Source organism: Haliotis asinina, chromosome 10 (genome assembly GCF_037392515.1).
Source record: "Haliotis asinina isolate JCU_RB_2024 chromosome 10, JCU_Hal_asi_v2, whole genome shotgun sequence".
NCBI lineage: Eukaryota > Metazoa > Mollusca > Gastropoda > Lepetellida > Haliotidae > Haliotis > Haliotis asinina.
Window position 1 is genome coordinate 11,522,301 of NC_090289.1, and position 17,395 is coordinate 11,539,695.

Below are 17,395 nucleotides of genomic sequence, written 5' to 3' on the forward strand. Positions count from 1 at the left end.
CTTTTTTAAGAGTATATTTCTCTCTGTACGTATAACGTCTATTACATGTAAACGGATTCATTCGGATTATATAAACATGAATGATGAATGATGAATGATGAATGCGAGCACGGATGCATTGGTGTATTATAATGTTAAACACGATGACACACATGCGGATCCAGGTGTTTTTCAAGAGGGAAGACCTCCCCTCGGCCCCGCACCCACCACACCCACCACACCCTAACCCGCCACGATCCGCGAACGAGGCATACCGGTATTTCTCTGATGAAATAAATCTACACTGTATCAGTTTTAAAATATGCACTGTTAAGTCACATAAATATACAAATATTTACATATATACAACAGACACATCAAGAATAAAAAGAAACAGTTTGAGCTGCTCCTAGGTCGGGTATTTATCTTTTAAAATGCATGCATATCCCAGTAAACGTTATAAATATGGCATCTTGTGACATAATATAGTGGCACAATCTGTAAGGAAATCAATAAATTTTAAATAAAAGATCACAAACAAGGGATACCGATCGCACGATGACACGTCGTCCGCCATACAGACCCTGAAGCAAATATATCCAAGAAGTCCCACTCAAGTCTATAAAATGGGTAAGTCTAGATTTTCAGTTTCATTTTCACAGAAAACGAAGAACGTCTCCACGCTCAATTTTCATTTTCTTTTAATATCTCTTTTTTCGCTATGAATTATGTTTCCAGAAATGTAATCATTTCAAAGACTAATTGTTAATCTACATGCTTCGTATTCCTAGACGATGTGAATCGGTTCAAAACGTCTTGTGACAATTCAATATTTATGTGGTTTATAACCTCAATGCCACGGTTGTGGTGGGTTGTTTACATCATTATAACGAAAAGTCACAATTTGGGGTAAACCTATCCTCCCACACCGAGTAAAGTTCAGATACTTCCTGTAGTTTGCTACCAGTTGGCACTATGAACCTGACAGCCCGCACGTACAGATTCGGCATATGAGGTTCTTTCATAACACACTCTCAAGATTATTGATAGACTGAGTCGGGTTGACTTTGGATATATGCTGATGGAGAGAAGTAACGCAACGCCTTTGTGGAGCGCTATTTTACATTGCGTCCGTAAACGATTACCAAGATTATCATACACTGTGGTAAGTACGCAAGATTCTAACATCAATTTTATCATGGATTCTTGGAGGTATTAAATTAATTCGTCGGTGTTCCCTTATTTCTTTCCGTCAGTATATGTAACAGCGACCGGTGTACACAATTAATGTACGAATGATGTTTCATAGAAGTGATGTGCAGGGTGAGTGAATGAATATCATTTTACACCCCAATCAGATTGTATGATAAGAAGAAATGTAATATAGCTGAATGTATTTCTCGTGTATTTCGACCCATCAAAAAAGTATTACGCAATTGGTAAAGGTTTTCAGACGCTGTGTTGTTTTTGTTTTTGTTTTTTGTTGTTTTTTTTTGTAAATAACACTTTATTTTAAAAGAAATGCAAAACAATGTAATACAATGTAAGGTCACTGGGTATCGGTTGTGTTTAAAACACACTATAGTTTCATGGCAATATACAAAGAATCCAGAATATGTGATTCGAGGTGGCCATCGAGTTCTCATTCCATCCACTGTTTATCTCTCACATCTATGCTTACTTTCTTGCCTTATCTAAAAGTCATAATTTGTCCAGTCTCATGTTAACACTTGAACAGTTATATCAACTCTTAGGCTCTGAATATATGTACTTTCGATAGAAATAAATGATCCGATCTCAAATAAAAAGGAGCCCCAGTGAGATGGGGAATTCAGACAGGAAATTTAGACTTGCTTCATCTGTCTCTATCGTTGTAGTAAGGGTTTGCGGCAGGGGGAACAACGCGGTTCAAGGACTGTGATAGAGACTATTGAACAGTGTGCTGAAAGGGAATTTAACTGTGAAATCATGTGTTGCGTAAACCCTTCTCTTTGGGATTCGTTCAAAGGCTACCTTTAGGATATTCGAGGACTCTACTCGGTTATGCGTTCACGTTGTTTTACAATGCTCCAAGACAAGCCACTTGTTGACTGTGCGTCAGTTTACGTAACCTCAGACGTAAATACACTAATGACAGAGATCATATTCTGTGCGGGACAACCCGAAGGATCTGGGGTTCGGGTTCGTGATCGTCATTAACGACATCCTGTCTGAGATGTCGTAAATGCCAGCTGTAGGAAATGAAAGACATCTGCCGTGCACCGATAACTTGCGGCTTTCGTGACGACTCGTGTCGTTCCGAGACTTCCCGAATGTCACGAAAAGGGACGAGTGAAAGCGAAAGAAATTCGATAATCAAAAACACACAAGTGTGAATAAAGGAAGGTATTTCGAGACAACTGATTTGATGGATTTGACTGCCTTGTATCAAGTTGGAGAATTGCAGTATTTGGTATTTATTTTGAGTGGGTTATAATGGATGGAGCTTGATTTAGTGTTTGGGGTTTGTGTACTTATTAATCATTTACCATTTTACGTCCATGGTATAGGAAAAGACTCGAATGACGCATGCGAGCCTAGGGTGCGGAGGGAATATTAATATTTAATCCTACTCTTTTAAGATCAAGGATGTGCGGAAACAATAGCGGACAATCTCCTAGGGGCACTAAATCACAAATTCTATTGTCCAAAAACATCTGGTCGGGTCTCTAAAATAGGAAGGTCGAAGAGGGATCAATATTCGATTTCTAGAGTGATTAATTGTCAGATCGATATTCGACTGGCTTATTCGATATATTATAAGGATACTTGTATTGCGCTGATGTTCACGCCGCAAAAAACGGCCATTATTAAGGCAAGACTGTGTAACGCAAAAAGGCCAACAGTCAAATGATCCACCGGGTACGCATTCACCGACTGCCGAACAGACACACTTGCCTATGGTGAGACCACCTGTGTCACGTATGCTTTGTTGTGGGAAGGGATTAAGTCATAGGAGTCAAGGTGCCAAACACGGTCACCCATTCTAGTGCTCTCAGGGATCAACGTTGCTGAACTTCACCTGATTTGTGACCTGGGCTTTACCCACAACACAAACTAACATAACAATTTACCGATTGATTGACTGATAAACAATTGAGCATGTACCACACACAACTGACCACTGACCAATATATTCGTGGCATCGGGAGTACAATGATACAGACGAATGTCGCGAACATTTAAAACAATACTTCCTTCAACCTTCTAAATAATGTTGACGACAAAGGTTGTCTGCTAGTAATTTTTCCCTACACCCATAAACCCTTTAACGGTAACCCAGCACTCAGCTATGACAAAAGGGTTTGTTTACTACATTAAAGTGTTGCCAAGCAAAGCCTCCAACACGCTAATGACCCAAATACCAGCAAATATATAAATGGAAAATGGCCAGGCAATTCCCATTTTAAGAATTTGAGTGAATGAGTTTAGTTTTACGCCGCACTCAGCAATATTCCAGCTATATGGCGGCGGTCTGTACAGACAAGACAATCCAGTGATCAACACTGAGCATCGATCTGCGCAATTGGGACCCGACGACATGTGTCAACCAAGTCAGCGAACCTGACCACCCGATCTCGTTAGTCGCCTCTTACGACAAGCATAGTCGCCTTTTATGGCAAGCATGGGTTGGTGAAGGCCTATTCTACCTTCACGGGTATTCATCATTTGAACAGGACTGTCAAATCAAACGCGAAATATCTTAATATATGGAATTTCATCCATCAGTACAATTTACGAATTGTTTCTCAAAGCTTCTCATGACGTGGTCAAGCGTACAAAGCGTTCAGTTGCCTGACGATACGTCTGATTCTCACAACGTCTCGTGTACATGTCTTCACATGATAGTTTTGAAATGTTAAAATACATTCAACGTACGCTACATCTTAAAGGTCATATATACTCTAACTGGGTACAAATGCAAAATCACTTGCTGACATCGTTATAAATGAAACCCCGTCATTAAAACTGCTAATTTCGATCTTGAATTACCTTAAATCGACCTTTTGGTCAACAGTGCACCATTCTCAGCCGCAAACGAAATGTCAACCAATCAGAGCGGCGCCTCTCCGTGACGTAATAGTAGGTATAGAAATGAGAGTCTGTGCAGTATTCATCTACATTTCAGGGGTTGAACTATTTCGTTTACAGGTTCGTACAAACCTGAAATCGCGAAAGCTGTTGAGAAAAATGAAAGCTATATGTTCTCACAATCTACCATCATTTAGGTTTGTCTCCTGCTTTGCCTAGTTTTCGAGTTACAACCCTTGTTTTCATAGACGATTCTGTCAAAATCACTTGGTGTCGCTAGGTTGTAATCCGTGTTAGGTGGTATAAACCTACACGTTATTTGTCATCATTCACTTGATGCTTAGTTAATGAATATATAACGGGTATAATTAGTGGTAACGCCACCCGACAAAGGCCCCCATTTGGCATTCTTTTGTCTGGATCGATCAAAGGATTAACCGATAACACGCTGATTAAATAATTAGTTTTATGGGGATTTAAACGGGGGATTTCTCAAAAGATAGTGTTTATGTATGTACATTCACTAATCTATACTGAATACACTCTGTCGTGTCTGTGTCTATGTAAAACAACACCCTTCTTTCAAAGGATTAACCGCCAATACATTGATTGATTGCTCATTATTGGCTAACTGAATAACTTTTTTAAAAGAATGACGCACATTATGCAATTAGTTGCCAGGTGTGCTATCTTGGGTAACCAATGAGACTATACAGCAATGTGGAAAACCTGAAACGATACATCACGTTTTCGTATATTAGACTGTTAAAAGACACATCATTTGGGAAATCTGCAGATGAATTATATATCACTTGTTTTTGTGGATATTGATGGATACATTCCGCGAAGCAGATAATAGCCTGACATTGCTCCTATAACTTTAATTTTAATATTTGCATTTTTGTTTTTAATAAGTTGTCGTAGCTTTCAACAGAATCATTGTTTTCGTCGTGAAGTGTAATGATGCAGACGACATACACTAGGGCGTGCGTGCGAATTATGATTCATATAGGCAAACTATGAAATGTCTACTTATTACATTCCTGTTATACATTCGCAGACCGCTTCTTGTTAAGTTTCAAAATGCATACAAGTATGATTAAAGTAATTAGGATTATGAGACCAAGTATACAGACGTATATTGACAAGTGTCTACATACTAGTGAGTGAACGTTACAAACCAAGTAAATTTAGCAATATTTTCACTTCGAACCCGGCCCCGCTTAGGTTATGTTACAGGTTGTGTCATGCAAACTCCTTTTGGTAATGATTCAAATACATATTTATGTAGTTTTGATTTTCTTACTTGATGAGAAGAAACCATAATCTCATTAATTCAAATGGATTTGACTTCACGATTTTCAAAAATGGCGGCGCCCTGTCTTGGGATGAATGCTGTTTAAGTTTTTCACCGGCTTACAAAAGCAAAATTACTTTCTACTGGTAGTAAAATATGTATTTTATTGATGGACAATAGGATTTTGCATGACATTGCTTATAACATAACAATTTCACTCTTGGAAGCGGTCAATATAAGGGGTCAATATAATATTACTTACGATAATATTGTCACTTCGACCACAACCTCGTTTCCGAGGAAGAAAGCGTTATATCCATGCAAAATCCTTTTGGTCAGCAGTGTGTAGTAAGCAGTCTTGATTTTATAAACTCGATGAAACTTGAACTCAATTTTCTATCCTGGAAGCGTGGTAGGGGGCGAACCATCCGATTTAGTATATACCACAGGCTTCCACAACGCTCACTTCGCACACACTAACGACCAATTTAAGCACAAACTACGGAGTCTGGTGGAAATCTGTGCATAGTGACACCATCACCCGACCCCAAGGAACAATTGACGGCAACACAACAATTCGGCATGTCTTTGGTGACGTCGAGAAATCAGCAAAATGACGAGCTTCCTACACATTTTCTATACATTTAACTCGAAATCGTTCCTTCTATGACGTCACTGCAGGGCTCTGGCGACAGAATTACGTAACCTGTCTGCGGTTTCGTTTGCGGGCGAGAGAGAAGCAGACGGCTTTTTAGCAACTTTTAAGCGCTTGGTATTAATTAACCACAAGTTTGTTTTTTGGGTTTTTTAAAAAAAAAAAAAAAAAAAAGAAATGGTGTTTCGTTTATGACTAACCAGAAGTCTTTCATATGCAGTGATAAAAAGAGTACCAAAAAATTGAGTTTAGTAGTCCTTTAAGAACAAAGAACATCACTGCTAACCTCAAACCACACTCTATGAACCAATATATATTAAAAGGTCATCTAGAAAACTCGCCTGGCAAAGACACTGCCGGACAGACAACGCTAAGAACACTTTCCACTCAAACCACGGCAGCTACTTGACCCAAATAAAGCCGTAAAATTGGCATCGTTTTGTGTTTTGTGGGCCATTCATCATCAGTGGATGAAGACACCCCAACCCTATCCCGGCCGTCGTTTATAACAGAATTACAAGAAAACAACCAGAAAATCGGTTGTAATTCCCTTGTCTGGGTCAGGCGTACCAAATCAGATTAATTCCCTAATTTACGGACAAATTATCGACGATATATGATAATTTGTGGCCAAAAGGTGTCTGGCACCCACTGATCTGGTTTGGGATGCAGGAAAGAAATGGGGGATTAGGATGCTGGTTCCAAAATCATCGACCAGCTTCCTCAGAATACGGTATATCCGAATGAATTGAGCTTTACCGCTTTGAAACAACACGTAAAAGTGGTAGGAATGCTGTTATCGAAACAGCAATTCCACATTCCAGCAAATGGAGACATAACCGTATATTTTTTCAACATTTTGAGGGTGAATATGTGTCTTTAAGCGACTTAACAATGACTTAACCAAGAGAGGTTAACATTTATATGGCTTGAAATCTCCAGTCAGACGAATACAATGTAGAACAATTTAGAATATATTTGCTGTCATAAGTGTCCATGATCCATGGCTGGGTTCGAGTCTGGAAATAATTAGTGACTGACATTATGAGCAACGATCTTTCCGTCCGGATACGATGATACGCAATTACCTAAATCCATACGATCGGTTACATCATCACCACCCGTCAAGATCCTGACTAGACCTGGTCTTCAGTAACCATGTTTGTCGTAAGAGGGCATCGGATGGACAGGTTTGCTGACTTGGTTGCAACATTCCACCGTATCCCAATATCTGGAGATCGGTGCTCATGCTGTTGATCACAGGACAGTTTGGTCCACTCTCGATTATTTACAGACATATATCTGGAATGTTGCAGCGTTAATTTTAACAATCAAATGACGTCATCTCAAATAGTAAGTCATGTCCAATTCTTATCCGGAATCCCAAGAGTTTAGATCCATATCTCGTTTATAATAATTTTCATCCATTCAGCTAGTCGGTCATACTGGCCCTGAAGCAAATATGTACGTCCAAGAACGCCCACGGAAGTCTATATTTTGTGGCAAGTCTAGATTTCCACAGCATCAGGAAATGAAGAACGTGTCATGGCTCCTTTTCATTACATTTCTTTCTTTTTTTTTTTACCACGAACTGTTTTCTACAAAATATGTTCATTTCAAACTGCTAGTTGTTCATTTCAGAGATTAGTTGTTAGTCTAATATTCAGCCATTACAAGAGGATAATTTAGTGTTGGACATGATTATAAGTCTTATATCTAAGAGTAGGGTTTCGACCGTGTGGTAAAGTGATTCGTCAAAGTCTGAATATACGGTATTTGACACAATTAATGGCGAGGGGAATATGCTTGGCTGAACAGCGAGGAGTAAGTGGAATATCACTGAATATCATTAATGACATGGAGGAGAAAAAGACAGCCCTGTCTCATCCCTGTTGCAGTAACTCAAACATCAGGACGAACATAATGAAGTGGTCACTTGATGAAGCCACAAACATCGCTTATGCCTTTGGCTCCCGTGAAGATCCCAATTTGATCTGGTCATCATCCGAGGATACTTGTGAGGGGTTACAGGACGCCACAGTCACTGGATTACCCTGCAGATATCGATGTGCGTAATGACAGTCACTATGCACTGTTTGATACAGCCTGGGATATTAATTGTCAGACACTGAGAATATGTCCGAGTGCCACAACAGATAGCAAACCAACAAACGACCCTATAATGTACAAACATGATCTTCAGTGGTGGTGATGTATGCCTTCAGACCCGTGAAGACCCAGGTAAAAATTGGTCTCCAGCAACTTATGACTGTCGTAAAAGGTGACAAACGGAATCAGGTAGTCATGCTTGCTTACATGATTAACACAAGTCATCGTATCCCAACTATGCGGATCGATGTTCGCTATGCCCACCACAAGATTATCCGGTCTAGGCAAGACTATTTACTGACCGCCACTGGAATATTGCCCTGTATGACGTTACTCAACGATCAAACAAGTCCATACTGTCAACTCATTCTACGTTTCCATATCGGATCAACTTCACATTGTTAACAACGGAATGTATTTCAAATTTAACCAGCATTTCGAAAACACAAGCATTTCCAAGCAAAACACTGAGTGGTATTGAGACGGCATATTTTTATCCTGTTGTGACATATAGGGGAATTAACAAGGACGGTTCGGCTCGGAGTGAGCAGCGTGCCAAATTAACGTCGATCCTTTGGCCCGAAGACGACTAACCACTCGGACCCACAACTTTTGCTTTCTGCAGACGCTTATTCAACCCCAATAGTTAAGAGCATTATTTCCATGTTAAAATACAGGGCCTACATGTTCTTATCAGGGCCCATAACATTTACGGTTCTGGGACCTTTGGACCTGCAGCTTTTCAGAGTTGTGGGAAACACTGCGAGTAAGCATACTGTGCTAGAGTAGGGTATACATGTTGAAGTGCGGGGTAGCACTACATTACTCCTCTCACACAAGGCAACCCCCTACCTCTACCCGAACCCAGCTCCCTGTTTGTTAATGTCGTTATGGTACGTTATGGTACCATCCTGAGTGTTGAAACCCAAGTTCCGTTAAAAAAAACAGAAACGGGTGACCAACCTTTTTATACTGCATTAAGTGAACCAATGCGTTGTTTATAACTACCACGCCAGCAGCTATTATCCGTGACAATCTTATAGCGAGCAAGCATGATTTAACCACGCCACAAACAACATGTCCAAGAGACCATAAGATCAATGTTGATGGAGAGCGGAACTCATCCTAGGTGAAACACACAAGCTGGACTATGGCTTTGTCAGACCAATGACTACAGTCCTTGAATCTTGAAAGAAAACATGACTGCCTCGAGGACAAAAGAATTCTACACTGACTATTCGTTATTCCTGAAAGTTATTAAAGAGCCCCTTTTCCTTGTGATGACACAGATTTCTCCGAGAACATTGTTGCCAGAGACTTCACAAAGAGATGTATATCGTTTTACTTCTACATTATCACTGGATGAACTTAAATCCATTCCAAAAATACTTTTAAAACACACAATGACATATTTTGGTAATCATACTAAATGTCCTTATAGTCTCTCATAGAGACCCTGAAACAAACATATATAAGGGAGCCAATGAAAGTCTAGATTATGTCGCAAGTCAAGATGACAACTGCTTCAGGGAATGAAAACGGTTTCTCGGCTCAATTTCATTGCAGTTTATGCTTATAAAATTATGAACCGTTTTGTCCGTAAATAAGTTCTGTTTGGGGATATTAGTCTGAAGATGCCGTACATTTTCGACGAGAAAGTCGGCACATCAGTATAATCATCGGGCCTCATATATACTCCTGATTCATAAAGCCCATCTTTAACCAGACTCTGTAGCGCCTTGGATGCTGAATCCCGAAAGAGTCAATCAGTTAACAGGGGAACAGTGTACACCTGAATGAGGTGAGCTACAAGTGGAATCGGGCGCTCTTGTTCGACAAAGACATCGCATCTCTGCAAAATCTGCAAGCACACTGCAGGTAATTGAATAACTTACAGAGCCATGTATCAGATTCAACCAGTATTCAATTCGTTGGCGCATATATTATTCAAATCCACCATTCCCGTGCATATATAGATCAATATAAAGTCATTTATTCGTTGCCGACTAGCCTTCAACCTTGGACAGCGATAGGATATCTGAAACAATCAAACAGCGTCTGCCTCACGAGAGACACCTGTTTTCATTGTTCCCTTTAATGCATTATCGCCAACCACTGCGTTGTGGATAAATATTTGATTTCTATAAAACAGGTTCAATGACTGATTAACAAAAGAAATATGAGATAGACATTGACGGGGCTGTGACATCCACACCTTTGTGCTCTGCGAGTGATACGTTGTGTGGATTTCGATGGAAATCGTTTTCATTTCAGCTGATGTGTTTTAGGTTCTTTTGCTTGAGGTGAACAATGAAGAACAGCTTATTCACAATGATACTGGGGCATTTCTCGACAATTTTTGAAGCTCTGATGCACAAAGGTGACGCGAAAAAACATTTTTTGAAACACATTCATTTTGTTAATTGTCGGTGTTTAACATTATTAGCTTGTAACATACAGGGTTAAATCTCTAAATGCAAATTGTATGAGTACCTGAATATTCATTTTGCTGCTATAAACTTCATAACAGAAACAGTGTAAAGAAAATATTAAGTAATAAACTGTTTGCCTACGCGCATGATTTATAGGTCAAGGGAGGTTATTCTAATAGTTGTCTGACTAAAGGGGGGTAACTCATTCGTGTCGGCAACGTTACAGCAAACAGCGCTTTATCATTTGTCAGTTCTAATGGATGAGACATTGGAGATGCTGGCAAATACCGTTATCACACATTGAATCAGCTAAATCAGTTTACACCCATTCAGTAAAAATATACACTTGATTTAACTCGCTTTCAATTAAAACTATCCTTGTAATAGAAACAAATGTTCCAATCACATATCAGACACTGACAGTTGTCTCATGTGATAGCTAAATGTACATGTGCGGATGTACACAAAAAACATTTTTACCATGCCAATGTAAGTGCGATTTACAAATGTAATTTTACAAATTAGCATCGACTTTTTGCCAGAGAGCCACAACTCGACAAAGGAATTGGCGGTCTACAAAACGGAACAAACTCAATTTGGAGCTTTAGATTAATGTGTATTTAATCTCCCTGGCAGTTGTGTTTTGATGACTTCATGGCATTTTAATGATAATTTACTGCTATACGTACCTCCTTGAAATCTCTTGAGTGTCCGTTGATCGTTTGGTATTGAAGGATCGGCCATTTGTGACTAATGACACAATAATAGGGCGATGTTTCACTAAATTTTTCAACTGTCGTCTCGGAGTTAGGAAGGTCGTAAAAGTCACAAGGAAGTGTCAGAAAAACAATTTTTCAAACAAGCTTTTGCGGTGATCGATTTAGCTACCGAAATAAATGGAAGAATGATAAACGATGGAGGAGCAAGTAAAACTGCTCACACTGTCTCGTTTACAGTGGAAAATAATTCTCGTTTTTTGAGCTCACCATGTGGTGGGGCGCATCGCTCGCAATCAACTATTAGCCATTTAAATGTGAGGGCTTTCCGCGCCATTGTAATATTGCAGGAAAGGGGACATTCGAAACCCATTAAAATAAGACGGTTAGCCTAGTGTGATTTATGTGCAATGCTTTTATTCTCACATAACGGCTATTTCCTTGCCTTACCTCCCAGCCGGCAGCCATTACAGTCTCAAAGCTGGTAAAGTGAGGCTGAGGTGGTTTTCTCCAAAAGTTGGAATGGGATACGAAAAGATAGATCAAAACTACGGAATGTACCTCATGAAGATTCGGCAATTTTTCATACACAGGTTTCCACCGTGACAAGGTTAGTGTCAAACGAATTATCACTATCTTATTTTCTTCCTCTTGGCAGGGGATAGCAGCACCCCTGGGGTACTTTGAAAGGCCTTTTCCATCAACTTGTTAAAACAGTTTGGCATCTGTAGGAACGGAGTGGCCTACCCTGTTTAACTTACCCCTGGGCCCAAGGTCTAATTACGGGCTCAAGACATACATATTCTGCGCTTGCTGGCATCTTTTATGAGCTGGTTTCTTGCTATTTCTCAAATTACTGTCCGTTTTGTTTGCTAGGGAGCAGAATGTTATACTAATCTTAGTTGTGGCACAGTCGATGTCAGTGTCGAAGTGTCATCGCCATTTCTCTTGTATGAGAGATATAATTACGAGAAGGTAAATAGCGAAGCTTGCCGTGAATAACTGGATTAGCGCCAGAGATTGTCAGGCAGCGAACCAGAAATTCAAGCTGGGTTATTAATCACAATAGCAGTCTAACTGTCATGGTTATCTTTCCAAATGCAACTTGCATTTTTTTCGGAATTTAGCTTTTTAGCCGTCATACAACTGATACTGTTTGTATCCTTTTCGAGTGTCTCAACGGCCGAGAGTATGTAAACATTCAACAACACTCAGGCTCTTCATTTATGTACAGCTGATATTTTTTAACATGGCATGTTACATGTCGAATACATCTAGTAAACTGTATCTGCTGTACTTAAATTGTTGTTCGTGTAATTTCCTTTGGTTAAAAGCACTTATGTCTGTGTTCCTTTTTGTTGTAAACATCTTTTTACATTACCAAGTAAACATTATTTTAGCTTAAAAATCTGTCTACACATACACATAACCTTGAACAAATATTATTTCACTGTCATTTATGCCGTTCTGTAAGATAAAACAAATCGATAAATGTTCTTTTTGTACAAACATTCACGTACTACAAGACACTTAATCTGTAATTAAATCTTGAGAAAAGATAATTCGGTTCCATTTGTATCGATGACCTGTGAAGGAAACAAAAAGATGGAAATCGGTTTTGTACAGAATGTGTAGTTTTTTAAAGGAAACTTGAGTATTCATATCTCGATTACTACATCTTCGTGTCACTCAAAATATTCCCTTCGCACATTCGTCAGTTTCATGTGAAACACACACCCTTGGATTGTTCGCCCTGCCCATTTTCAGAGACCAGTTACTTTTTATAAGGCACCAACTAAAATGCGGTACTATAGCAATCAAATGATCTACGTGTATTCAAGATAGCATAACGATTCTGCAAATGATTCTGAACTACAACGTTGTTATATTAGCTGATTATAGCTAATATATTCGACATCGTATTATATCCAGAACTGGCATTTGTTCCCAAGCTTAATAAGCCATATATTTATGACCCTTCGCCTACAAAATGCAAGCAGTGACTGTGTCTCATAAAACAGCTCCACAAAGTCATTCGCATACATTCACATATACAGCCCGCAACTGGCGGATACAGGTTGAGCAAGCACTGAAAGACTTTATGTCTTTCGGTTTCTAAAAAGTATTTGTGACTTCGGAAAATGTTCAAGAACCACGAGAAACCAATAATGTTTGACAAAGCGAGACCATAAGTTTATTTTCCGCTAAGTTAAATTGCCAACATTTGTCGTGCGTGTGATAGTGTGAGTTTAAAGTATTCATTCAATTATAAGTTCGAACATTGCTCATACGGGTCGGACAGATGTTTTTTCTCTCTCTCTCTCTCTCTCTCTCTCTTACTCTCTCTCTCCCTCCCTATTTATTTATTTATTTATTTATTTATTTATTTATTTGCGAACTTCCTCGTTTGATAACATGACCATCTGAACACATTTTTATATGACAGCATTGCAACCGACCCATTTTAATATTTTGACAAAAACGAAATCGAAATCCTAAGTCACGTAAAAAATCCTTTTCTCACAAGGCAATAAAAATGCTATTAATTGTACTCAAATTCTACATCGTTTCGAAATGCATATCCACCGACACAAAAGATATACCTTTTACATCGAGACAAACAAGCCCGTAAATCCGAATTCTTCCTGGATATATATGGGAAAGATACATTACTACAGGAATGTCAGATTCTGTCGTATATCTTCGTGTTATATGACTCGAGTCTGACGCAGTCACAACCCCTTTAAGCGGGTCAGTGGTTTCCAGGAGTTACCGGGGGCTTGACACAAATACTCCGTCCCTTTGGTTACAGCATCGGCTTAGTGTCTGTCATTTATAAAACTATTTCTAAATTTTTATATAAGATGCAACACATCCGGAGATTAGAAGCGGGTTTGCGGTGAAAATAAATCATTTTATATGGGCAAACGGTTCTCCTATATATGCATTTTTATGGAATATAACTGAATATTATGCAGAGAATAGATGAAAACAAACAACAAAGTTAGTCTTTTTTCATGCATCATTTTGTATCATATAACGTTCCTTGCACGGGCCACGCGTTTCATCATTTCAAAGTTTTTAACTTAATTACAGCACTGTTATGATGCATGAACACAATAGTGATGAATAATTGTGTTGGCGATATAACACACTGGCTTCTCGATTCCCCTTGGCAAAGTTAAATTGACAAAATTATGCTAAAGTACGACGGGTGTATCCGAATCGAGGCGTGCGTATTGGCACAAGAAACAATTGGCAAAATAACCAATTCATGTGTCAACTTATAAGTAAATATGTCTACTTATTATAAATAATGTGAACCAGTTCTACGTGTAATCATTTAAAACACATTTCTGAAGGATTTTACAAATAAACACCATTTGAATATTAATTTCAAAAGTTTTGGATATATTTCCTTGACAAAACAAAAACATATGAAGTATTTCTCAAATCATTTTCCACACTTAAGAACAGCAAGTATGCGTTTAACACGCTAACCGCTTCCCCATACAAATGAACCCAAGCCCTTAATCGCTCAGTTCGAACAAATATTGTCAGTATAAAGAGAACTGTCACTCATTTCACAAGACACCGCGGCTATAGAAGGAAGAGGCGCATCAACGAGTTGTCAATTGCGATGTCAGTTTCACTTCTCTTCATGCATGTAGCAAGGCGTCTTCTTTCAAATGGGCCGTGGTCAGATGAGAAATACACACGAGCTCGGGACATGTTTTATCCAGATGACCATTAATCAACGTGAAATATTACTCATTGTGAGAGTAACACATTGCTTTTAAATAAGATGTCTCTGTTTTCCTTAAGTTGGATGATGTAGTGAGATTTAGAAGGATAATTGTATCGGTAAGTATATGCTTATAAGATAAATAGACGCTCGCATTTACACATATGTATCAAGCATACACTATGTAAAAATATTTTTTGTCCATGAGCATGTTAGACAACTATTCAGTATACACGATTATTATTTTCAGTCTCACTGGACGAGAAATAGAAAAAAAAGGAAAACAGAAAAGCTAGTGATTGCACAAACGAATCGGAAAAAGCAGACAAGAAGCTGCTTGTCTGCTTTTCGAAATGTGCATGCTTTAATTCACATTTAATTGATAAGAATGTAATAAAATTGTTTGGTCCACATTTTTGTCAAATATCATTTATATGAAACGCGTATTTTGGTTCATATTCCTAAGATTTTTAGAGAAAGTGGTTGGACATGTTGGTTTATCGTAACAAAGATACATTTCTATTTTTCAACAAAACCAAATTAAATTCACACTGCCCTGTGTTTTAGATAGTAATAGTTGTTTTTTAATATGCATGATAGCTGGACAGTAGCTGTGTTCATCGAAAAATAATGTACAAATAAATAGTTGTGACAAAATCAAATTATTCAAAAGCAAACTTTTGAATAATTGCTCTTTCTATTACTGATGTTTGCTTTGACAAAAAATGATAGATGACAGTTCTTTTTTTTAAATAAAACAAAATATGAGATTATTCTGTCTGAAATATTCGTATCGCTCTCTCATTTTTGTTTCGGATCACAATTTCGTCTCCCTGGGGATATTACCGCACTCCAGTAAATATTCAATAATTCCTGTTTGAATGATTAATTTTTCTTTAAAAATCGACTGTTATCCCCAATCGTGGTTCGCAAAACCAATTATGCGTGTTTTTGACGCCACCAATTAACGCTTTCTCCAGCTTGGGGCGCTTTGAATGCGCGCGCAATTGCACGTACAAACGTTAACTGAACAATGTGAAGATGTTGGGTTAGATATTAAATATTTGATTCATATATTGTTAAATGTCATATTCAGACATGATGTACATTGAGGCGGAATTAGACCGTCCTTCAATGGAGGATAAATATTTAAGTATTAGTCACATAAAATGGGTAAACACGTGATAAAAAACTAAAACTCATCAACAAAATGAAGACGAAACAGAATGAGATTATGAAAAATAATCACTTACCTGAGAATGTTACATGAAAGTGAATGACGATTATAATCATTCGATTTGAGTGTACAAATAATAATAATGGCAATATCTACATCACTGGATTGAGCACAATCAAATCAAGTCAGCAAATGCATAATTATCCGTAATGTATGCACAAGTCATAGGTGACAGTGTGCGTGCTGTGTTGAGCAAGATATATGTGTATAATTTATTCATCAGGCATTGTAAAGAAAACATACGTTTCATAAAATGACAATATTCTACAAACTACAGAATATATGCGTGGTATATACAAATCATGTACATATATGAACCTATGTTACAGTAAATATACATAATCACTGAGGAAATCAGTAAATATACATATTTTCTGATTATATATATTTACTGTACCATATACATAAGTATATATATATGTATGAATTTTACAGGTTGGTAAATACATAAATAAATAACAGACTCTGGAGATAAATTTTCATCATAATAATACGTATACTGTGAATATTCATTATGTATGTACATATGTAAATGAAGGTACCTAAATGAACATGAACTATGTCTTTCTCATAATATGCATGACGTGTATGTAATAAACTCCATTTTAACGGTTTAAGAGGGCGGGGTTATTTAATTGAAACAAATTGTTTATATTACACTGAGAAGTGTAAAAATGTAGATACCACTTTGCAAATTCATGAAAATCAACAATTTGCTATCCGTGTTCTTATTTGCTAAAAGAAGGAATCTGAATAGTAATATATGTATGATATATATGTATGTATGATATATATGATCAACACCCACTACGACACGCCAACAGTTGATCATGATATTCAGGCAGCAATCTTGAACAAACAAATCAATATCTACCGAACGGTTCATGATTATGCACTACTGTAACACAGCAAAACCAGTGCATTCCTAGTAAAGGGCATATGAAAAGAAAATTCATGCACAGTACCTTGCAGTCGTTGAGTACAGTACTGGGTAGGTATATCCACAACGACCAAATGACTGTCTTCAAATCAAAGTTTGAAATTATGTCTCGGAAACTTGTTGTTTTTATTCAAAGAATGTGTATAAGGGGGTGTTTTTAACAGCAAAAGCCAAATGATTCATGAGCCGTATATGCGGAAAATGGATCCTAAGC

At 38.0% G+C, this 17,395-nt stretch overlaps 1 protein-coding gene across 1 annotated transcript in view; it reads left to right on the plus strand.

The window, feature by feature from the left end:
* The first annotated feature begins 11,687 nt into the window (after window positions 1-11,687).
* Window positions 11,688-17,395, plus strand: part of LOC137298937 (homeobox protein HOX3-like) — a 118,126-nt gene continuing 112,418 nt past the window's right edge. The window contains exon 1 of the mRNA XM_067831323.1: window positions 11,688-11,869. The gene's annotated coding sequence lies outside the window, so the exon portion shown is untranslated. The remainder of the gene's footprint in view (window positions 11,870-17,395) is intronic.